Genomic DNA, 25,238 nt, shown 5'->3' with positions numbered 1-25,238 from the left:
CATGAGGCAAAAACTGATGGAACTACAGAAGAAATAAACAAGTCTGTAGGAAGAAACAGACAAGTCTCCCCTCATTGAATAATGCTTCCACACCACTATTGATTAAGTAATAGTTCCAGGAAACAAAAACTCAGCAAAGAAATAGAGGACCTGGATAGCACTATTAATCAACATTCTGTAATTGAAATTTATAGAGCAATTCATCCAACAGTAGCAGAATGTGCACTACTTTTAGGGTCACATGGTGCATTCACCAAAATACATCACATTCTTGGCATGAAAAATCCCTTAACAAATTTAAAAGCAGAGAAGATGTGACCTTAAATCTTTGTGCTCCCCAGCCATTCAAATATTGAAATTCTAAACCTAGAGTGATAGTATTAGAAGATGGGGATTGGGAGAGGTTCCCAACAGTGAGAGCAGAGAACTCATGAATGAGATCAGTACCCGTAAGAAAGAAGTCAAAGAGAAAACTCATATTTCTAGCATGTGAAGGTGCAGGGAAAGGAGACACCCTCTATGAGAAACAGGCCTTCAGTAGACACCAAATATGCCGGTCTTGAACTTCTCAGCCTACACACTGTGAGAAATAAATGTTTCCTGTTTATAAATCATCCAACTTGTGGTGGCTAGGTATAATAGTGCCAGGTGTGAACTAATAAAACACTGCTAAACCCTGAACAATTCTGAGGAAGTTTTGTGTTAACAATAACACTCTTTCCCCATTGATTATTCTCTGAGACAGTGTCATCCAATTTAAACATTATGGACATTTATGTTTGAATTATTTTGTCTGTTGCTGCCTAACAGATTATCCTAAAATGTAAGGCTTAAAAGCAGCACTTACTTCTCAAAGTTTCTGTGGATCATAAATCCTGTCTCCACTTTTCTTTTTCTTGTTTCTCTGGTCTACCCCACAGATATAACAAAGGCGTTGTATGAGACTACACTCCTCCTAAACCCCAACCAGAAGAGTCAAGCTCACTCTTGAATGTAAATGTTGGCAAGAATAAGTTCCTATGGGCTGTTAAAAAATTTCACTTCTTCCCTGGTCATTAGCTGGAGGATGCAATCAGTCCTTTGTCATGTGGACTACTCCTACATGAACAATCTGGTAAGATCCCAAGTGTGAGTGCTAACTAGATAGAAGCCACTGTCTTTAATGACCTAATGTCAGAATCTCTTCTCTTCTGCTGCATTTTTTTTTTTTTTGTTAAAATGCAAGTCAGATGGTTTCTTCCCCACTTGTGGAGAATAGATTACAAAGGGTACCATATCAGGACACAAGCACAATTAGAATAATTTCATAAGTAGATTATCAGAATGCTTTTGTTCTGCTGTCAACCTATAAATTACTACTGTGTAAAACACATCCTATTAAAAACATAAGTTAGAACCAGTAGTTCTTCTGATACAAAAAAAAAAAAAGCACTTTGCATAGTTGGTTGTCAAAAAGTTTTGAATAGAAATGAACCCCAGGCAACCATTCATCTTTGCAATGGCCCTTAAAGACAGCTGCCATCTGTCGTGAATTAAAATGAAAAACTTATGATTGATATAGAGAGGAAGTATTTGGAAAATTTTTCTTTTAAAATGTAGTCACAAGTATTCAAGAAAGTTAATGTAGGCCTAAAAAGAACTACTTCAGTAGGACATTGTATCTTTTTTCATCAAGCTTTCATTAATTTCCAGTATTGAATAGCAATATAGTCAAATTGGAGGACCCCAAGCAGAAACCACAGTCCCCAGAGGTCTCTACTAATTGTAGTCCTAGGCAAATCGTTAAGGCAATCTTCCATTAATTAGATGTATTTCCCCAGTTGGAAGCAGAATACCCAACAATGCCCACAGTAATGGTGAAGATCTTAGCATCGATTACTTTTTCTTCTAGTCAATGAAGTAGGACTCCAGTTCAATCAGATGCATTTATTTTTCAATATTTTTAAATGTTCTGATAAGCTGAAGTTAGATTTACTTTGAATCTTCCATCAAGAATTAAAATTATCAAAATACACTGATATTTCAATTGATTTATATAACCCTAATTGGTTCCAAATAATACCCTCTAGTCATTTAAGTGAAATATGGAATTGAGCTGATAAATTTTTTATATAACACTGCAATAAGGTAGAAGAAAATAGATGTATATGAACATATCTTAAAATGCTGACACTTCTAATGTATAGTATTTTATGCAAACTCCAAATTTGAAGGATAAAATAATTCAAAATTGGAAAACAGTTTAACAAAAAAAAATGCCTCATGATTTTATTTTGTATCTCAGGTGCTGAATCACAGATAAATCTGAAATTCTTTGCAAGCAGTAAATATAAGTGGAAGAAATATCATTCTTCTGAGAGAGCAGGGTTAATGTTCAATTAGATGTGACACAGAGCTAGCTGAATGCAGTATTCTTTTATGTATTTATGGAGATACAATAGTCTTTTATTAAAATTATTTCCCCGAAGAAATACTAGATGAACCTCAACATTTAATCCAATTATATGTTTTGGTGTCTACTTGTGCAGATATCTTTCTATCTTTCCCCTTTGGATGTATTAGATGTATTCACATGCTTGCTTAGTATTTGTTTGGGTTGCTTCTCTACCACCTTCTTATGTTTCCTTCCATGTGGAGAAAATTTCACCAGCATTTCACTTCCTTCTCCCACCCCCGCTTTTTTATGCTTAATTAAAAAGGAGGAATTCAGGGCAAATCATAATTTTTCAAAGAGAATCATAAAGCTGTTGTCCCAGACATCTCCCACAGCCTTTTGGAAAGAACTTTCTGTAGAGATGGCAGGTTCTGCTGTGACCTTCCCCATTGTATATCTTAAGGGAGCAGAAGCCATTGCATTGGGAGGCTCCTGAGCATCCATCTCTATTATAGGTTTTAAGTCCATTTAATTCTTAAATTCAGTATAAAGAAAGCTGATTTTCAGCACATTCAGCACAATACTTATCATCAGCTACAAAAGTGGTATTAGATTCTCTACCCATATTTAATGCCTTTGTTTATCATATTAAATTCTCAAGTGAAGCTAAAGAGTTGTTTTACATTTGGGGCCCACTTAAACTCCAATAACTATTGGAATAATTATTTTTCATTCTATTTTCTAAGTAGTTATTACCATTATTATAAAAAATAATTGAACTTTTATTTTCAGAACCCAAAATCTTTTTTTTTAATTTTTAATTTTTTATATTGGTTGTTCACAACATTACAAAGCTCTTGACATATCATATTTCATACATTAGATTGAAGTGGGTTATGAACTCCCAATTTTACCCCAAATGCAGATTGCAGAATCATGTCGGTTATACATCCACAATTTTACATAATGCCCAATTAGTAATTGTTGTATTCTGCTACCTTTCCTATCCCCTACTATCCCCCCTCCCCTCCCCTCCCCTCCCTTCTTCTCTCTCTACCGGAACCCAAAATCTTGAGGAGATTCGTAACATTAGGTTTATCATCTGATACCCTTTGTTTTGTAAAAATACTACCTGGAATTGGGAATATTAATATATTTGCAATATTTATGTCTTTATTTTCTATTTGATTGCATAGAGCTTCTTATACAATGACAAAAGGTAAAACTGCCATTCTTTTACTGAATGGGAATGATTCAGATTTAATACTTAGTACAATATAAATTTTTGATCTGACACAATGTTTTTAAATATCAAAAATGTAGTTTATATTTGTTGGTTACCAAGAAGTTACTATCTTTATTTCGTTTCTCGTATTTTTCCTACTTTAACATAACTTAATTTTTTAAAATAATTATTAATAGTCTTCAGTCCAATAATAAAATGCTGTGCTCACTTTTCTAATTTTAACCATTTAAAAATTATTTTAAATTTACATTTAAAACATGGCATATGAGTGGCATGTTTCTGAGACTTAACATATATGAAAATATATTATACAATTTTCATATTTAAAAATCTGCTTGAGTTGACACAAAATTTAAAATCATTTTGAGGATTCAGCCATAGTATGTTTGTGGCGGTAATGTAATAGGATTTTATTATTAGTATTCCGTTAGTACACATTGCAAAGAAACTAAATGTCCATCAAGAAATAAAGGGTTAAATAAAATGGGATCTTTCCATTTCTTGGAAATCATGTAGTTAATAAGATTAATAAGTACGGTCATATATACTCACTAGGAAAGATTAAATTACAATTACTAATTGAATAAAAATGCTATATATTCATTTTTACATACATACATAAAAGATAAAACTGAAGATATTCATCTTTTTAAACTACATGTTTATATTGTTAATATGATTAATTTATTAGTCAAAAATACTATCCCCTTAAGTTACCTTTTGCAGCAAGTCTTCATGGTAACTTTAGCATAACTTTTGAACTAAGTACTTCCATTTAGTGTATGTTTTTTCATAGAAGACTATAAGCCCTTTTATTTGAAGCTACATATTTCTGCAAAATATGTAACAACATATGTGAGAAAAACCCAAAAATTTTTACTTATCGTTACTTCTAAGAGTTATATTTGAATGATTATTTGGAAAACGTTTCGGTCCTACCAGCCATTAAAAATAAAATATTTTAGTAATGGTTTATAATTACTTTGTATGTTTTAGTACTTTTTTCAAAGGTAATATATAAAGAATATTATAGTTATTTTACTAATGGTTTCTAATTACTTTGTATGTTTTAGTACTTTTTTCAAAGGTAATATGTAAAGAACATTATAACTATTTTACAATTAAAAAATAAAAACCAACCAAAATAGATAATAATTTATTTTGTACCATTATAATATGTTGTTGTTATTCATTGAAATATAATTTCATAGTTGGTATTTCTCATTTCATTTTAAGAAAAAAAAATATGGTGGAGCAGAGAATCAAACAAACCCTAAACACCAGTTCCAAAGTCACTGCCTTTTTTCTTTTACAACGTACTTTTTCTCATGTATTGCATTATTATTATTATTTTTAATCGGGGGAGATGTCGTTTCTTTTTACCTCATCTGTCTTGCTTTCAGATTCTCTAAGCTGATTTAGAGATGTGAAACAATAGCTCTGACAGGTTTTTCATCTTTTCCAACAGCCTTTTATTAAAGAGTAATAAGAACAGAACACTATTCTTTGACACTAGTGGGCCAGTGCTGTCATCCCCTCTGCCATGAGTGTCCCATTCCCTTCCTCTTCTTTGCATCCTTAGAAACACCTGCAACTGAATGTCATGGCTTGGGGGTGCTAAACAGCCCTTCAATAGTGATGGGACAGGACAGGGGTAGGATTTTTTTGACTTATTTACACCAAATTTCTCTAAGTCTGGGGTCACAATAAAGAAAACAATTGTCATTTCATTTGTCACATAATATTATTGATCTAAGCATAATATGAACAAAACCAGATAACTGATTGTTTTCTGTGTCAGCTCCACTTGTTGAATTAAATTCCTTCATGTTTCCAAAACCAACATATTAATCAGAATCTTCACTTTGTTAAACTTTTGTTTTGAAATAATTATAGATTCATAGAAAATTACACAGGTAATAGAGAGGTCCCAGAGCCCTCCATTCAATTTCCCCCTATGGTTGTATTCTGAAGAAGCGTAACTTGATGCTAAAGCCAGATAATTGACATTGGTTCAATGTAAGTGTATAGTCCTATGTCAGTTGACCACATCTGCAGATTTGTGTAACCACCACTATAGTCAAGACACCAAAACATTACCTCACAAAAAGATCTCCCTTACACTATCAAATTAAATACGCACCATTTCTATTATTCCAAAACTCTGGCCACCATTAATTTGTTTTCTATCTCTGATTTTAACATTTTAAGATTTTTATCTAAATGCAATGATAAAATATCTGACTTTCTGTTACTGATTTTTTTCCCACACAGCACAATGGCCTTAAAATGCATATCTTTTCTTGCCTGATCAATAATTCAATTCTTTTTATTGCTGAATAGTATTCCATAGTATGGATATACCACTGATATTTAATCTTTCACTCATCACAAGACAATGGAGTCATTCCTAGGTTTTACTCATTACAAATAAAACTGCCACAAGTATTTATCTATATGCTTATTTTGTGAAAATATATTTTCATGTGTCTGTGGTAAATGCCAGGACTGCAATAGTTGGATGATATTGTAATTGCAAAAAATTTTAAGAACTACCCAACTGTTTTCCAGAGTCTATACCACTTTGTATTCCACATGGTAGACACTATGATTATAGTCACTAATCATAGCCAGGGAAGCCATAATAACTCAACTATGGTGCCTATATAGAAATAAAGCCAACATTGTATAACAAAATGATATTCCAAGATAACATCCTTAGGAGAAAGTTTCTTACTAACAAGGGAATACCATAAAAGTGGTAAGAATATACAACCCACCAGATGCATAATTCTCCACGTAGGAACACAGAAACTGTGAAAAATCAAAGTTTTTTGACAGAAGGTATTAGATAATGTGTTTAGTTTTTCTGCATGTTCATCAGTATTTTGAATAGTCACGTTATAATTTCGCATTTTAGCTATTTTAACAGGTGAGTAGTGAGATTTCATTGTGATATTAATTTGCATTTCTTTAAAGAATAACATTGTAAACATCTTTTTGTGTGCTTATTTCCCAATAACATAACTTTTGTAGTGAAATATGTCTTCATAGCTTTGGGCTATTTCCAGTTAAATTTTTTTGTTGTTGTTGTTGTTTGTTTTAGAGTGAATTTTGAGAATTATTTATATTTTTTAGACATTGGCTTATTGTTGAATAAGTTATTGACAAGTAATTTCTCTTAGCCTGTTACTTGTCTCTTCCTTTTCTTAGCAGAGTCTTTCACAGACCTTTAATTTTCATGAAATCCAATAATTCTTTTTCTGATCAATGGTAAATTTTGTATCCTACCTAAAAGTTCTACACCAAGTCCAAGATCCCAAAGATGTTTTTCCATGCCATCTTCAAAACACTATAAAGTTTATATTTGCCACTTAAATATATCATCAGTTTGATCATATTAATTTTATATAAGTTGTGATGTCTTTATATAAGGTATGAAGTTTAGGGAGAGTTTTATTTTTGTACTTGTGGATATATGATTGTGCTAGCATTTTTAATTTAAAAACCTATTCCTTCAATTTTGAATTTTTTCACACCTTTACAAATACCAGTTTTCTAACCTTGTGTAGGGCTATTTGCAGGCATTGTGTTGTTCTATTGCTATATATGACCATCCTTCCATCAATATTACATAGTCACAATTACAGTCTCTATGTAAAACACCTTGAAGTTAGGCATACAGTTTTCTGACACTTTCTTCCTCTTTTTCTAATTATTTGACTATTTTTTTCATCCTTTGATTTCTGTGTAAATTCTAGAGTAGTTTTATCTATACTGCAAAAAAATCATGCCAGTACTTTGATAAGAATTTCCTTGATTTTTTATATCAATTTGAAAAGAATTGGCATTTACGTGGTTTAGTTCTTTAATCCATAAACATTGTATGTCTTTATTTTAAATATTTAATATGCATAATCAGTACTTTTCTATCATCAGCATATATGACCTAAGTATGTTTTTTAGATTAATAACTATTTCTAGCATTGTAGATATTGTATTTTTAATTTTGTTTTATATGTATGTTGGTGGTGTATATATTTGATCCTATATTTTGATATTGTATCCTCACATTCAAAAATATTCAATAATAGAAGAGATACAGTTTATTTCTTCTTTTCCAATCTATATATCTATCATTTACTTTTTTTTTCTTTATCACTAAGTAGAACTTCCAGTACTATTTCTAATAACACAAGTTAAAGTGGACACCCTTACGTCTTTTGTCAGCATTAAGGGAAGAGCATTAATTATTATTTTTTATTTTTCCATTTTTATTTGATGTTTTCAAATATAAAAAACGTCAAGATTCTTACACCAATTATCTCAAATAAGACCATGCAGAGCAATTCAGTGTGTACAGCAGTTTCTTTCCCCTCCAGTTTTGCTGCTCTTTATACAATAGTGTGATAGACAGGAAATTGGATAGAATGTGCTTGGATGGAAAAATGTCATCTTTACAAAAACAATAAGCAGAGCAGATTCTACTTTGTCTACAAGTCAAATTTACAGTGACTGCTTTTTCATGAGGGACAAGGAACCAAAAAATTAAGTACCCAATTTTATTCAACTACCCCACAAATAAGCACAAATAACAGCTTAAACACCTTGCAATCTTTGGAGGGTTGAGATGGTAGACATTATATTGGTTATCTTTAGTAGTAGATTCCACTATTTAACCTGGAAATGTTGGCTTTTCTCAAGTAAGTTTCCTTAGGGCTTTCCTCTAATTTTGCTAGATTAGGTTCCACAAGAACAGTGAAGAAATTTTAAAAGAGAAACTATAAGGTACTCTGAAGTATTATACACATTTTTGCTAGTTGCATAGGTGAATGACAGATATTTTGCTAAATGGCACTGAAGAAAATCCTGACAGCACTACTTAGACGAAAATGTTTCTGACCAAAGAAAATTATACAACAATATTTATAGGCTAACTTTTAAGAGATGGTTGACATTAATACTGTACATTTTTTACATGTTAAATACATAGTCCAAGAGTATATAAAACAAGTTCATGCATTATTACATCTAAGAATATCATGTACAAGATATACCCCCCAAGTACTCTTGACATCATTTTAGATGGAAGCAGTCTTTATACAAAAACAATCCAGTTTGTCTGCTGTATTAAATGTATAATTTAAGCAAATTTCAGAGATTACTGAGAAAAAAATCTTAGTCCATTGGCGATTGATACAAATTTGTGGAATTTAAAATGTTTGAGCATTAATTATTTTGCCATTAAATTTCATGCTACTTCTTTTGTATAGTTTTTTTTTTAAGTTGAGGAAAATCACTTCTATTCCTAGATTTTCTGAAATTCTTAACAAGGATAGGCACTGATCTTGCCAAATGTGTTTTCTGCATTAATCAATAAATTGCTTCTGTTTAGTCTATTAATGTGGTGGATTACCTTTTTAAAAATCCTAAAACCAGACTTGCCTTCTACTTAGAATAATTACCACTTGATCATATAGATAGATATCATACAATTGAAATATATTATTCTTTCATTAAGTACCTATAGCACTTTGAATTTTCTTACTGTAGCTACTACCATTGTACCCAAGATTTATGATAATAATATTTTTTCCATAAAAACAAGACATAAAACAAGACAACTATGAAAATGTAATTCAAGGCAAAAAATTTAAAGCTCTACATTTCAGTTTCAACAACAATTATATGATTTGTTTTTCTTCTTTTCTAGAATTTACCCAGATAGGTGTTAGAATGAGTTAATCTACACAGATTCCTCCTTTATTACAAAAATTGCCTAATATTTAGAGATTTTATACATAAAACTTTAGTTTTTTCAAATAGGCTAGTTAAGGGTACATATGTTAATCATGAACACACTTAGCAGCTGTCTTACATATATATCTACATATGTGTACAGACATAAATAAGAATAATTATATTTATTTTATAAGGGATATTAATATACAATTTTCTCTTTTATACTATATTATCTGATACTTTATCAGAGAAATAATAGCTTTATAAAATGAGTTTGATTATTTTCTTCTTCCATCTTCTGGAAGAGAGTATAAAGAACTATTGTTAATGTTTTCTTCAAATGTTTGGTAAAATTCTCAATTGAAACCATCTGAACCTGGAAATTTCTTTTATAAAATTTCAGTTTAATGTTATTAATATAACCTATTCAACTTGCATAGCTATTAAATTTTCTATTTCATATTGTATGATTTGTTTTTCTTCTTTTCTAGAATTTTTGTTTTCCATTTCATCTTCTCTGTAAAATCAGTAGTTTTAGGGAATTTAATAATACTAACTACATTTGGATATTTACATGGTTTGTAGAAATATTTACTACAGTCATGTTAATTTTTGTCTTCTCTTTTTACCTAGAGATTTTCTAATTATATTGATCATTGTAGAGACTCAAGAGTGGTTTGCTTGGCTTTTTAAAATTGATTTTCTCTATTTTCATGTGATCACTTGAACCACATCCACAGCATTTTGTTTTTTTAATTTTAAAACAGGGTCTCACTAAGTTGCTTGGAGCCCCACTAAGTTGCTGAAGCTGGCCTCAAACTTGTGATCCTTGTGCTTCAGTCTCCTAAGCCACTGGGATTCAGGCATTCACCACCATGTCTGGATATTTCTACTTTCTTGAGGTAGGAATTTAGAATATTATTTTAATGGTTCTTCTCTTTTGTAAAGTAAGCATTTAATGCTGAAACTTTCAACTGTAGCACTACTTTACATGTACCCCACAAATTTTGTTGTTGTATTTTCATTTTATTCAGTGCAATGTATTATTTATTTTCACAGAGACATGGGCTCTTTGCTCATAGATTATTTAAAAGTGTCATTTAAGGTATTTGAAGATTTTTTGGTCAGGTTTGTATTATTGCTTATAGTAGTGATTCCTTGATGGGAAGAAAAAAATTCAAGATTTCAATTTTTATAAATTTGTAGATATTTTATGGCCAAAAATATAATTCTTAGTAATATATATTTCCTTTTTTATCATTTTATTTTAGTGCCATGTACTTTTTATTTTGCTTGTTTATAAACTGATTGAACATATTTTAGGATTTTGTTTTGAACTAGTCATGATACTTTAATGTATGTTTTCATAGGAATTGCTTCAAATGTCATATATGTATGCCTTACCATTGTCTCCTGTTTTACCAGTTTAGGTGATATGTATAAATCCTACCTCCCTTTATATACTTTGTTAGTCAGTTTTTCATTGTTTTAACCACAATACCTGTCAAAAACAACACAGAGGAGAAGAAATTTATTGTACCTCATGATCTCAGAAGTCTCAGTCTGTGGTTGGCCAACCCCATTGCTCTGGGCCTGATGTTACTATATCATGGTAAAAGGGTATGTCAGAGGACAACTACTCACCTTATGGTAACCAGGAAGGAAGAGGGGGAGAAGAAGAAGAGAAGAAGAAGGAGGAGGAGGAAAAGGAGAAGGAGAAGGAGAAGGAGGGGGAGGGGAAGGGGAGGGGGAGGGGAGAGAAGAGAGAGAAAATAGGGAAGGAGTCAGGGATAGATATAGTCCCTATGGCCATGCCCCCAGTGACATACTACCTCTGGATAGTATGTCACCTGCCTGCAATTTTCACCACCTCCAAGTAAGTCCATTCAAATGATTAATTGATCAAAAGAATTAATGCAATGGTATGGTCAGAGCCCTCAGTACCCATTCATTTCATCTCTGAATATTGCTGCATTGCCTAACACATAAGCTTCTTTGGAACTTTTAAGATCCAACCCATCACATATACATTTACCTTCCTCCTTTTAAAGAAATGTTTTAAAAATTTTCCCCTGCTTCCTGTGCTCTAGAACCATATCATATATATTTTATACTTTCATTCAACTATAAAGTAAAACTTAGAAAACTGAAGAGGAAAAAAAACTACCCATATTCTTGCTTATAATCTTATTCAGATTGTGTGATTTGGGTATACTATTCTACTATCAAGTTCAGTGATCCTCTCCAGTTTTCATTTTTATAAGAGCCCAGTGTGTAAGGCTTTTAATTTTAAGTAGTTGCATTATTTACAGTGCTACAATTCCCATTTCATTTTTTATATATCTTTTTTTTGCTAAGCTTTACTATCTTTTCATTGATTTAAAGTGTGTTCAGAATTATTCACAAAGCAGTTTTATGATGGCTTCCTTTGAATCCTTCTGAGATCATTCTAATCTATTTTATTTAAGCACCAATATTTATTGATTTTCTTTTCTTAATAATTTGAGATATCCCTGCTAAGATAGAATGGTGAATGATTTTTTTTTTATTATTAAAACCTGAACATTTTTAGTTACTTTTGTTAGACTCTAAATCTTACTTAAACCTTGTGTTTAGCTGTCTTTTAGCTGGAGTAGAGATATCAGGTGGGGAAATGAATTCAGGTTTTCCATTTGACTTCGGTTGACAGCCATCTCTAGGGAGAAAATGTTCTTCTAGGATGAGTGTTAAGGTCTGTAGACAAGTCAAAATAACACGTGATATTTTGCCAGGGGAATGTTAGAGTTCATAAACAAGTCTGGATGGTGCCTGGCAAAAATGCCAGAGGGAGTGGTTTGAGAAGTAACAAAAGCAAGCCATTAAGTGTGGAGATTCCTTATTGGTTGACTGATGTATCTAGTTTATGCTAATTAAGATAAGCTGTGCAAAATGTATAAATAGCTCTGTTGTCCTACAATAAACGGCTTCCATTCCTGCTGTATCAATCTACAGAAGTTATTCGTCACCCCCCGGTTATTATGCTGCAGCCAGACTGCGGCAGATGAGGGCTTTGGATTATGGTTCATGTTTTCACCTGGCCTCAAACAACCTAGGCTATTTGAGCAAAGGTAGTCTCATTGTTGTTTTCCATGTGGTCCTCCTCCCTTACAATGCAGGGGTGGAGGATGGCCTCACTGCTACAAATTATCATGGAAATGTTGACTCTCCATTAAAACCCCTCTGAAACTCCCAAGGAGGATGGTGAGGAGTGTCTTACTACTTCTGGGTCCAGCTTCTGCACGTAGTTTCCCTTGACAGAGTGCAGAGAGAGACCATGTTCCCACCCCGAGGTGACACAAGTTCTGGATCCCCACTCTTTCTTCTCTGACTCAGGCAACCAGAGTGAATCACCTCTTTACTAGTTGGGCAGAAGCCTAGAATCTCCATTTGACATTTGACATGTTTTATTGGGATGATATTGAGGCCTGGGGACAAAGAGACAATCAGTGTAAATAATAAATAATTGCGTCTGATTCGGGAGACAGAGGCTGGTTTGAAAGAAAAGGAAAGCTAATGCCCTCAGAGCCCTTCCCCTCCTTCTCTCAACCTTTTGCCAATGTTACTTGCCAACAGGGAACTGTTCCTCCCAAAAAGTTGTTAATGAGCACCTCCTGGGTTTCCCTTTACTTGGCCCTTTGGGCAGACTGGGAGATGCACCCCTGGAAGGCTGCTTTCCCATCTTTTGGCCCACCTTTGGTCCCTGGTCATGTAGGTGAGATAAGGGAAGAAGGTGGTCATGAGAACAAAGGTAATCTAAAATGTATTAAATAAGGGACCGGACATCACCACTTCCTCCAGTACCCAGCTCTGGGACCCATTCTCTGTGGAGAAGTCTATCTCTGTTCTATTCTTTAAGTAAAACTTACTTTCTGTGATTGCCTGTGTGTTCCGTCTTCACCATCTGGGAAAACGGAACTCGTCATCATGGGTGTTCAGTATCACTCCGATTTTAGTGTCTGGAGTAAAGCACCTCTACCTGAAGATGTCTGTGTTTCTCAAGCTTCCCTCTTCTTGATCCTAAGTAGAGTAGGCTTTTCTGGAAGTTGCTGCCATTGTGTAATTACTAGGTTTTGTTTTTGTCTGCAGCGGTTGGCATTTCCAGGTCTCTGATTTGTCTAATAGTTGTGCGATGCCAAAGGCAAAACCAGAAATCAAGAAAGCCGTTGCCAGGTCATTTGGTCAACCCTGAAGTCCTAGTTGGGTCTTTTTCCTTATTGGCACTTTCCAAAGCTTTCTTAGGCTCATCTTATATATAAACTTGAGACATTTTAACCATACCTAGTGAGAGAAATAGGGATGAGATACGTATTCCATTGTAGTCAATAGCAGTGGACTTCGTGGATAGACATAAAACAGTAGATCCATTTTTGTTATCTGAAATGATATTCATATGTGTCCTTTGAATACTGCATAATTCTGGAAATAGCATTGTGTTCTGTGTAGTTTTACATTCCAGAAGTGGAAGTCTCACACATAAATTTTGTTTTTATTTATTTTTTGTCGTAGTTTTCAAAGAAATTTTCCATAGCTTTAGTATATGCTTTTTAAAAAACTACCATACAGTAGTCATTTTTAAGTAGTGACTGGGAAACTATTTTTATCAAGAATTATACTTTCTTGTACTTTCTAATTTGTATACTTCCTTCCCCCTTTTCTAAGGCAAATGTATACAGTCTCAGCATAATAAGATTCTTGGTGAACCTCCTGCAGAGTAAAGAGGGAGATGCCCTTCACTACTGGAGTTAAGGAAGGCCCTAGACATACTTTTACATTCTTACCAAAACTACCCAAAAAACATAGATATGTTCAACAAAATGTGTTTTCAGGTACCCAGAAATTTACCAGCAAGTTCTGAACTAGTAAAATATGTTAAATATTTAAAATAACAACTGAAAAAGCTGTAGGGTTTTTGCATAATATATTCTATAAGTTGACTCTGTATATAATGATCTCACCACTGATTACAGCATGTTTTGTTATTCTGATTACATTTAAATCTCAGATATGCCTCTGTTTCTCTTAATTTCTCTTAATTTACCTTCTTTTTACAATATTTCTTGGTAAGTACCAAAGAAATAGAAGGAAGAGCTTCACAACACTACCTTCTTAAAGTTTTGATTCAATGCTTTTTCACTTTGTTAGTGAATATTTATTTGCTGTTTATATTGGCAGAATGAATAAATATTACCTTTATCTTTATTAGAGATCTTAAATTTCATAATTTATGCTTTATTTTCATCACATTTGTCCCAGCGTACCTATGAGACTAAATACCATTCCAACATTGCTTGTTGAAATGCTACGATTTTCTCATTGAGTTCCCAAGGCATCATCAAAAAAAGTTGATTGGCCATATATGTGTCCACCTAATACAGTTCTATCAATCTATTTATTTATTTTTATGAAAGTGCTATACTTTATTAACTACAGTTGTTTGATAGTAAATCTGAAATTGTAAAATATAAGTCCTTCAAACTAGTTCTAAATTTACTTTAACTTGTAAGTAATTTGTCTTTCCAAAAATACTTATAATTGACTTGTCAGTTCAAATGAACAAAAATTCCTCCAGGAATTTGCAATTACATAGTGCCAAATCTCTATATAAATTCATGAATAATTGATATTTTCATAATATTGAGATTTCCATATCATATACATAGTATGATTTTGCATTTATTTTGTATTTCTTTAATTTGTTTCAGCTGTGTTTTGAAGTTTTCAGGGTTCAAGCTTTCACAGCATTCATCAGATTTATTCCTAAGTATTGCATACCTTTGGAAGTTAGTATAAATAGAATTGTTTTAATTATACTTTCTAGTTATTAATTTCAAGAGCATATAGATATAATTGAATTTTATATATTGATTTTGAATCCAGCACCCTTACTAAAATCATTGTTTGAATTTTAGTATCTTCTTGTAAGTTCATAGCATTTTCTACATACAATATTACCTTGCCTATAAATCTTCATGTTTAACATTCATGGTTTTATTCTGCTAGCCAGGAACTCTGTTTTCAGAAACTTCCCAATTCTTCCTATAGATAAATAAAAATTTCTTTTGTTATAAATTCATTCAGGATGGCTGAGTTTTCTGCATTTATGCATCATTAACAATGATTTCTATTCTTATACTTCCAAAAAAATGTCTTTTTCTAGTGCAGAAGGTAGGAGAGTGTGTCCTCTTTAAGCAATGTACATTTTAATTTTCATCTCCAGAATTATATTTCTGGAACTGGGACTGCAGTGGACTTCTTGGGTGGACATAAAACAATAGATCCATTTTTGTTTTCTGAAATGATATTCATATGTGTCTTTTGAATGCTGCATAATTCTGAAAATAGCTCTGTGTTCTGTGGAGTTTTACAAATGCCAGAAAAATCTAATTGTGGTATTCCTGATTTCCAAATGCATAAACAAACTTGTACCCAGATGCACCAACATTAAATGCTATTAACAAAGTTCTCTCTAATCTAAAAGGATAGTGGCAAATGTGTTTCTGAAGGGAATGGCTGTTTTTTAATCTGTAGTGGAAATAAATCTCTCACTAAAATTCGAGGATACATTATCATGATACTGTGTAGGGAGCAATGAAAGTAGATGAGTTGCAATCAAATTTCATGCTTCAGGGCTTGAACTGTTTTTATAGGGGTTATAATGGGATCTTTTGAAATAAGTGAAGGAATTTTTCTTGCCTTAAAAAGTCTAAAGTTATCTATGTAGATCATGGTCCAATCTGGAGTTTCAAACAAAGAGTAACATAGCTGTTCAAAAAGAGAATTTGACAAAGTTTAATCTGTCTCTTGGTTTCACTCTATTGATATAGAAAACCATGATATGAAACCTTTTGGACACAAAAGGAGTCCATGAAATTATTCAACTGGCATTCTTTCTCATCTCAGAGGGAACTGACATCTTACTCTTTTCTGTACATGTAACCAAAAGAAACATCTTTATTCAGACACTAAGGCTCACCTCCTGCTCTCTGGTCCCATAGATCACAGCTGTGTACAGAATCTATAGAAGGCAAGACGTCAAAACGAGCCAATAAAAAGCTGTCATCTGTGACTGTCATCTATGCACCAAGAATCTGTGTTGCTTGTTTCCCACGAACAGCTTTCTTTCCCTTCAGGGAAATATATGAGGTTTTTTATTTTTTTATTTTTTGTTTTGTTTCTTTATTTTTTTGATACCTTGATTAGATAGCTTCTTTTGTGGAAATTACTACAGATTTCTCTCTCTTTTTTTTCTTTTCTATTTGTTTCCATATCACTATTTATAAAAAATATTTATAATTTTTATATGTTCAACTTTATTCTTGTGAAATCTCCTTACCATATTGCTTTAGTTCTTGTACCAATTTTACACTTAAATACCCTCAGTATCCTGTTCTCTCAATAATATCAGTAATACCAAAATTGTATTTTTAAGAGAGTATAACTAGTCAAGTATAAATTATTTCTCAGAAAGTATCAATCAGTATCAATCAGTGTGTACACACACAGGCACAAAAGGGGTTTATTGAAATGTTATGTGCTAAATGAATATCAGTTTCCAATTTGTAGTTCCTACTATAATCGGTCCTCATGTGTATCTCATAGTCATCATAAAATAATATTGACCAATTTAGTTTGTACTTATAGTATGTGTTGACATGTTGACTTACATGCTAGGGAAACTCAGGAGCAATAATCAATTATTATTCGAGGGTAACCTCATGAATGATGTTATTAATGCTACTCACCAATGTACTAAAATTGTTCTCTCAAGCTCAGTACAAATATATCAAAATAAGAAAGTTACCTGGCCCTATTAAGGAAAAGTATAGATAAAAGATTACTAATTTGTAAGTTATTTTGTCTTTTTATAAGGTCTCCTAAAGTATCTAGAAGGCTAGCCAGTGAAAATAAAACTTATTTCAAAAATTTTTAATATAAATCATACAGAATTTGGCTTTAGAAATACAATACTTTGAAAATTATTCCTCAGTTCTGATAAATAATTTAAGATAAAATAAAGATAAATTTATTATTTTCACAATAAAAATCATACATTATAAAACATTAAGCAATTACTTTCTAAATAATAGAAATATTGCATGTTCTATACTCTATTGTCAATTAGGAAAAATACTTTATATCACAAATTTAGAGCAATGGAGAAAGCCATCAAATGTGTTTTCTATATTTTTATTAGTAAATCTTTCTGTGTCTACCACACTATTGAGTACATTTTGAAATATACTTTAATCTGTGATTGTAGAAAAAGTTTGTCCAAAAATTACAAATTATTACTTTACCCTATATAATCTCCTACATAATCTGTATTATGAGATACAACATTTTAATGGATATGTTGCTTTTAACAATACTCATTCATATTCTGACCTTGTATTTACATTGATTAAACAGTTATACCTGAATAAATCACATTTTAAACATTGAGTAGACCATCTGGACTTGGCACTATTCTCCTATTTTAACATATAAAGACCGGTTTCTTATGCTTCTAATTAAGAGAAATACATCTATTGAATAACAGAATACCAAGCTTACAAGAAAGAGTCTCATTCATTCAATTCAATATACAGGTTTCTCCTGTTAAGAGATCCCTAATCAAGTGTTCATAACGCATATAACCAAAGAGTCCAGTTTACCTAAGTTGTAAAAAAAAGATCTCTGGGCATACAATGAACCAAAGAGTCCAGTGTACCTAAGCTATCTAAGTTGTAAGAAAAGATCTCTGAGCATACAATGTTTAGATTCTTGAGGTAGTCAACCATTTCTAAATTGTCTAGATTTCACCTGACTTCAATAAGCCTTTATTATTATTATTATTATTATTATTAAAATTAAAATTATTATTAAAATATCAGAATACAATCTGAATGAATTAAGAACTTTCCTTATACCACATCTTCAATGGCTTGTGCATATGTAACAAATTTTCCTAGAGGAAAATTAAGTTGTACCTTCAGAGAAATAAATAATACATTGCTGAGCATGAGATAATTCTATAAATTCATGTTATTTCTTTCTTTATATCCATTATTTTGTTTGGCTCCAAAAATAGTAGACAAATATTTGTTGCCTTACTAAAATATTGAAAACTAAAATATTGAGGAACAATGGACACCATATAATGCAGTAGTATCAAAAGGACAATAACAGCCACATATTGACTTTTAGATAAAGCTCCTTACCTTCACTGTTCTGATCAATGCTCTTTGTGCATCTAAAAGCTCTCAGGCTCTAATTTCTTAGTTAAAATAAATTAATACTAAATTCCATTAAATATCTGATTTAATTTTAGTAACATAGTAAAAATATTGGCCCACAGTTTGGTTTAAAAAAGCACAATAAAACGTTATTTAAAATGATTTACCATGGACATATTTCTAGTCAAGGAATGTATAAATATGAGGGAATGAATAACAATGGTAGATTTATTTCCAAAGACTCTTATGTGGCTTGTATCACAGAATAAAGGAACAAAGCAGTGAAGAAAATATTACAGGGTTGTCCATATTTAGTAATGTCACAAGTCAGGTGGCAAATTCATTATTCATAACAAAACAGGAGAGATTCATCAAAATGAAATATAAAAATTACCTTTCACAGATCACTTAGAACATCTATATTGTTTTAAAATGTTGTAACTTGTTTTGTTTCTCCATGACTTTAATATGCAACAGCATTTTGAAGATATAATTTATGCCTCATAAAATCCACTTATACTAAATATATATATACTGTTTTTAGTAAAGCTATGGATTTTACAAACACCACCTCAATCCAAATGCTGAGCCTTTCTGTTATACCAGAAAGATCCCTCATGCCTATTTGCAATCATTCCTTGTCACTGTCTCCACACCCAGATGATTGTTATTCAGTGTTCTTAATTTAGATTTGACTCCTGTAGATGTTTGATATAAATTTACTCATATTGGATGTGGAGTAGATTATTTAGTTTCCTGTTGCTATAGTAAAACAACTGAGACTGGGTAGTTTATAAAGAAAAGGGGTTTATTTAGTTCATAGTTTAGGGGCTGAAAGCCCAAGAATGGCTAAGTATTTAGTCTCTGGCAAGGTCCACACAAACAACGTCACCATATTGAGAGCTTGCCAAAGAAATCACAAGGTAATACAGGAAGCCAGAGAGGAATCCAGGGACCAGGCTTGTTTTTTGTTTTCGTTTTTTTAATAACAATTTGCTCTCCAAGGAATTAAACAAGATCCTGAGAGAAGCATGGTAATTCCTTCCAAGGATGGCATTCCCAATGACTTAACAACTTTCCACTAGGACACACTCAAAGGTTCCACCACTTTCAAACATCACCACATTGGGAATCAAGCTTGTGATTTGATTTAACAAGGGACGTCAGAACATATTTTTATTTGCTGAAAATAAAATGACAACATATAAAGATCTGAGATTCAGATAAATTAGTGCTGAGCAGGAAATTTTAGCTTTCAGTATTTCTAAATGATAATTTTCAAGCTTTAATCAAACCATAACATAAAGGTTTTCATTTCTCTTCCTTTAGTTAGAGTATGAGGCTCATTCATGTTGTAAAACATCAAAAGTTGTTGCTGAATAGTATTTTATTATATAGATTTACCATATCTTATTTAACTATTAGTGAGTTCATCAATATTCAGATAATTTCACTTTCCATTATTATGAATCATGGTATCATAATCATACGCATGTAAATCTGTGGTTGGATGGCACAGTGCTAGTATGTATAAATACAGTAGATTTTTTATAATGGTATGAACCTTATGAAATTACTCACCTTGCTCTAGTAATATATTCTGGATTATTTGGGATTTCCATACAGTCATATTCTCATTAATAAAGTAGTTTTATTTCTTCCTTCATATTCTCGATGGCTCTGATATCTTATATTTTAACTTTTTACACTATCCAAGCAGTCAGGACAAAGTAGAACAGACCTGGTGAAAAAGACATCCTTTCCCTGGCCTGATATTAGAAATAAAGTATTCAGTCTCTCATCATCAAGTATGATGTGAGCTGATGGTTTTAAAGCATGAACTTCAATAGTTTAAAGAAAACCCCTCTATTACTAGTTGATGAGAAATTTTGTCACAAATGAATATTGGATTTTAAAAATACTTTTTCTACTTTCTCTTGGGATACCCATGTTATTTTTCTTATATAGTCTTTGAATATAATTATAGATTAATATTTTAATGATGATACAACCTTGCATTCCTGGAGTAAACGTCTTCTAACCATGATATATTGACATAGTTATATGTGGCTATCTTCTCTTCATGGATATTTGGTTGAGAACTTTTGTGTTTATGTTCAGAAAGGTCTACTGTCCCCTTCACCTATGATCCATGTTTGTCTCAGTGATATCAGCAAACTGCAGTCAGTGGGCTGAGATGCTTGCAGCCCTCTCCATTCCCTAGAAAAAATTATAACTTTTGACAAGTTCTTGTCTTTGAATCAGAGTACAAATTCATCAATGAATCCATATGAGCATGGGGTGGACTTTTATCTGCTAAAGTTAATTTTTCATTATGTAAAAATTGAGAAATCATATTTCATTGTGAGTTAATTTCAGTGGTGCTCTCTAGGAATTTGTCCAATTCACATTAATTATCTAAATAGTTTTCAGTACTCCTTTTTATGCTTTTAATTTTCATTAAGATCTGTAATGATATCTTCTCTTTCACACTTCAGCAATTGTGCTCACTTTCTCTCCTTCCTTTTTTAGGTTAAAACTAAACCATTTTTATAGATTAAGAAAACTCTTGATTTTTTTCATTTTCTCTATTTCTACATATTTTCTACATATTTGATAAATATGTTCATTCTTATTTTTTCTTTCCTCCTTGTTTAGTATTTGTCTTCTTGTCCTATTAGAGAAAATAGATTTTGATTTGAGATTTTTTTTTCTTTTCTGATACAGATGCTGAAAGCTAAAATTTCCTGCTCAGTACTAACTTATATGAATCTCAGATCTTTATATTTTGTCAATTTATTTTCAGCAAATAAAAATATGTTCTGACCTCCCTTGTTAAAAATCTGAGATATGGGTTATTTAAAAGTTATTTAACATGTAAATATTTGATGATCAGGCAACTTTTTCCATAGTCCTTCTGTAATTAATTGAGAAAGATAAATAATTTTATATGCCTTCAATCCATTTACACTTATCAAAATTTGTCATATAATCTTAAAAATGAAATATACTCAAAAATATCCCTTGAGCATTTGAAAAGAAAGTCATTATGTCAAATTGGTTGGTGGAATTGTCAAAGCCTTTTATATCTTTTCTGAACTCTAATGTTTTGCATTATTGAAAGTAATTGAAACATTCAAATATCATTCATTGTTCAGTTGTCTATTTCTGTCTTAAGTTTGGTCAGTTTTTGTGTCACATATATTTGGGCTTATGTATCTCTCTCCCTATGGATATATATGTACACACACACAAACACACACACACATATGCTTTTGTAATTGTTATAAATTCATGTAGAGCTGAGCCTTTTGTATTCATAAAAATGTCCCTCTTTGTTTCAAATTAAAAATTATTTTTTTCTTATACTGAATTATATGGTTACCATTTGCATCCTCTTAGAAGTCTAAATAAATGTTATTTTATGAAACAGGGAAGATTTTGGTTATCATTTATTCATTACTTTCCTGTTCCTTTCTTTGCTTTCTTTCTGTGAGTTCCTTTATTCACGTGTGGGTTTCTTTGGTAATGTTCCACAGGTTAAGGCTTGGATCATTCTTCTGTGTTTTCCTCTCTATTCCCAAGTTGTGTATTTCTGTGGATGCTATCTGCAAGTTCTCTTTAGTATTTTTCTGCTAGCTGGCATATACTTTTGAGCCCTTCTAGTACTTTTTTTATTATTTTAGGTTTGTAGTTTTCAACTTCAGGTTTTCCATTTGATTATTTTGTTGATCTCTTAATTGACGTTCTGCAATTGATGATACATTGACATCAGACTTCATTACTCCATTCATGAAGGCAGATCCCTTATTACCCCAAATGTGCCATAAAGTCGCCATAACCTCTTCACACAATTACTTAGGGGACCAACTTTCAAAGTAAGTTTTGGAAGAGATAAGCCATAGTACCTATTATTGGTTTTGAAATATCTGGTTGCTTAATATGTTATATAAAAACTAAATTTGGATTACTTGTTCAGGGGAATTGCTACATTTCTTGCTTTTTTTTTTTTAGTTGTTATTTATTTTTATATTTATTTAATTGTTTCTTTGTTTAGTTACTTGCCTGGATAATTTTATGAAGTTTCCTCTTCAGTTGGCTCCATCAATATTTATAATTTTATTTTACTGCTTTCTTACATTTTTCCTTGAGGACCTACCTAGGGTCAGCTTCACTTATTAGTCACCCAAAAATTTGAGCTGATAAATGTTCTATCCTTTGCTAATGGATCTGTGTGGGAATGGGGACTAGTCAAGGCTTAGGCAGCTTACTGACCTTCAGCAGCTTTTACATCCTAAGGGTACAAGGCCTCATACTCAGTCAAGTACCAGAAGATAATTAGGACCTTTGTAAGCCTGTGTACTCTTACCCAGGCAAGTTGGCACATAAAACAGATTGTCATAGACTACTATGTTTGGCCTATTCTCTATGTTTCCTGTTTAGTCATCTTTCACATCTCTGTGACCAAAACACCCAACAAGAACAATGTAGAGGAGAAAAGTTTATTCGGGGCTCATAGTTTCAAAAATCAAACTCCATAGATGGCCAACTCCATTGCTCCACAGCAATGCATCTTGAGGGAACAGGCCCACAGGAGAAAAGCTGCTCAGAAATAGAGAAAAACCTCAGGGAAAATGCATTCTTCCAGGGCACACCTCCTGTGACCCACTTCGTGCAACCAAAATCCGCCTTCCTACAGTTAACAGTCGACTCAACCAAGGTTACTGTTCTCATAATACAATAGTTTTCTCTCTGAATATTCCTACATTAATATGAGCTTTGGGGAATAACTCATTTCCAAGCCATAATATATCCCTATGAAATTTGTAGATGATCTGTTTGGCGTTTTGCCTCAAAATATCTTATCCTCACATAATAATATTGGCATTCTCTGGGTATCTTCCATTAAATTCACTGCTATTGACTGAGGATGTAGCTCAGTGGTACACCACTAGTATGTGAGGCCCTGAGTCAATCCCCAGTATTGCAAATAAAGAAATAATAAAATCACTGTTGTTTTCATCAATTCTGGAAATGATTTTGGTCCAGTCTCCTAAGACTGGGCAGCTACAGGTGCAGGTTACCTTCTGTATTAGAGTTTGGGGTGAGGAGGGAGGTATACAATGGCTTCAGTCTAAAACAATGCCTAGTCTCACTTCTCTTACTTGATGTTTCTTGAATAAATATTTCTCATTTTATTATATACCAATTGATCAACGTCCAGAACCCTGGAATTATTTTTCAAAAAAAAAATTCCAGTTTAATAATTATTTGTAGGAAAGAGATAATTGCTAAGCTTCTCATTCAACCATTTCTGAACTCATGTTCTTCTAATACTGTTAATTCAATGTTATCACTGCTATAAATTCAAATAGACTAAATAATCAAAGTAACTCTTTAAGATCTGTGATGTAAAATAAGAATGTTCCCTCCAAACTTCTTTGTGATTTCCATTCAACAGTGAATAAACTTTTGCCTCTTTTAGCTTATTTTTTAATTCCAAAGTCAACAGTTTCCAATACAAGACACAAATTGCATTCAACCTTCAATCCCCCATCCACATATCCTATGTCATGTAACCTCAGCTGCTCAGGAGGCTGAGGACAGAGGATCTCAAGTTCAAAGCCAGCCTCAACAACTTAGCAAGGCCCTAAGCAACTTAGCAAGACTCTGTCTTTAAATAAAATATATAAAAAGGGCTGGGGATGTTGCTTGGGGATTAAGTGCCTCTGAGTTCAATTCCTGAGGGGGCTGGGATTTCATAGCTAAGGTACTTACCAACATATCTAGATTAAAATAATCATCAAGCTTGCTGTCTTCTGTTAGCTGCATTTGGTTTATTTATTTTTTCTTTTTTCCTGCCTTCTCCTATTTTAATTATGTTTATGATTATATTTTGTCATCTTTTATTGATTTATCATCTGTGTATATTTTTTTCCTTTAGAGTTTGCCTACGATATAAAATATACCTATAAAATATACATGATTAAATAATCTGAGATCACTTTTCAGATAGTATTACTTCAAACATAGGATGTGGACATTATAACAGAATCTTGTGATTTCTCTTCCATCCCTTGTGACAGTGAAGTCAGACATTTCACTTTTACCTATATTTAAACAAAGAATACAGTTACTATTATTACTTTAATTAGTTTCCTTTTGAAATATTCAAATAGTATGGATAATATGCAATTCCTTTCTTTGGGCATATGCAAACTTTTCACCTATATCATATGTTTTCTGCCTGAAGAACTTCCTGTATCATTTCTTATAGAAAAGATCCTCTAATAATAAAGTTTCTTACGTCCATTTATTTTAGAAGGGCTTAATTTTTCTTTCCTTTTGAGGAATATTTTGACTGCACAGCTTTTTGTTTTGTTTTAACCTTTCAGCACTTTAAAAGACTTACTCTATTATCTCTTGCTTTGATTGTTTCTTACAAGATGTCTGCTGAATTTCTTACCATTTCTCTTTCAAATCTTCTCCTCTGTCTACAATCAAGGTTTTCTTATTGTCTTTGTTTTTCAGTATATTGATTATTATATACCAAGTTTTGTTAATTTTATATTAATCCTACTTTGTGTTCCCTCAGATATACTCATGTCCTCTGCTATATCTC

At 32.2% G+C, this 25,238-nt stretch overlaps 1 long non-coding RNA gene across 1 annotated transcript in view; it reads right to left on the bottom strand.

Annotated features, from left to right (window-relative positions):
* LOC120889331 (uncharacterized) overlaps positions 1-25,238 on the bottom strand; it is a 50,842-nt gene that overhangs the window by 11,076 nt on the left and 14,528 nt on the right. The gene's annotated exons all lie outside the window — the stretch shown is intronic.

The sequence above is a fragment of the Ictidomys tridecemlineatus genome, chromosome 8, assembly GCF_052094955.1.
Source record: "Ictidomys tridecemlineatus isolate mIctTri1 chromosome 8, mIctTri1.hap1, whole genome shotgun sequence".
In the NCBI taxonomy this organism is placed as follows: Eukaryota; Metazoa; Chordata; class Mammalia; order Rodentia; family Sciuridae; genus Ictidomys; species Ictidomys tridecemlineatus.
This window is presented reverse-complemented; position numbering and strand designations above follow the sequence as displayed.